The following is an 894-nucleotide window of genomic DNA, read 5'->3' on the forward strand; positions in this document are numbered from 1 at the left end:
AGTTTAAAGTTATTTATTGAGATTCAGTTGTAAATCAGGTTTGTAAGTAAAGTAGTAGTGATTCTTCTTATCGAAGATGACTTGACATTGTAAGGGATGTTGTTTACTAATAATAGTGGTTGATTCTAATTTAATGTTGTAACCTGTATGCGATCCTGTTTTTTTGGGGTGTTAACTATTTTTCTTTTGAATTCCTTTTCAACTATTCACGGTGTTAGGTCTCAATATGTTGTAGAAGGGGGGTTGAATACAAACAATACCGTTTAATCGAATAAAATGCGGAATAAAAAAGTGAAACAAAATTCAAGTTAAATAAAATTATTATTAAACTTGAAAGGTGTTACAACAACGGTATCGTTTACAAGGGATTAATATCAATCAATTATTACAAATCTAGAATAAATTCGACATGAAGTTTTTCCTATTTTTGCAATGAAAAGATCAAATGCTAAAGCGATTTGAGATTTAAGTTCTAGGGATTTCGATCCGCTAGATAGTTACACAAGAACAAGAAAAGTATTCTAGTGGATTGGATTTAACAATAAATACTAGCAAATAAATGATCTGTGAATTTGCAATAATTTCTCTGTAGGTTTCTTTTGTTCTGTGTTCTGCTGCTTGAATATTCAATGTTTTTTATTATGATCTGCTTCTTTTGTTTAAGTAAACAAACAATCCAAATGAATCAGAAAGACTTTCGGCAAGACTATCAAATGAACTGGCATGACAATCCATTGAACTGGTAGGACTTTCGGCAAGACAATCCAAATGAACTAGCATGACATTCGGTATGACTATTGATTGTCATACCGATTGTCTTCCTAATACAAAAGATAGTCTTGCTGGATTAAAAAAGATTTTAATCAAATAATAATTCTGAATTAATTAATCAAT

The sequence above is a fragment of the Apium graveolens genome, unplaced genomic scaffold, assembly GCF_009905375.1.
Source record: "Apium graveolens cultivar Ventura unplaced genomic scaffold, ASM990537v1 ctg8195, whole genome shotgun sequence".
NCBI classification, from domain to species: Eukaryota; Viridiplantae; Streptophyta; class Magnoliopsida; order Apiales; family Apiaceae; genus Apium; species Apium graveolens.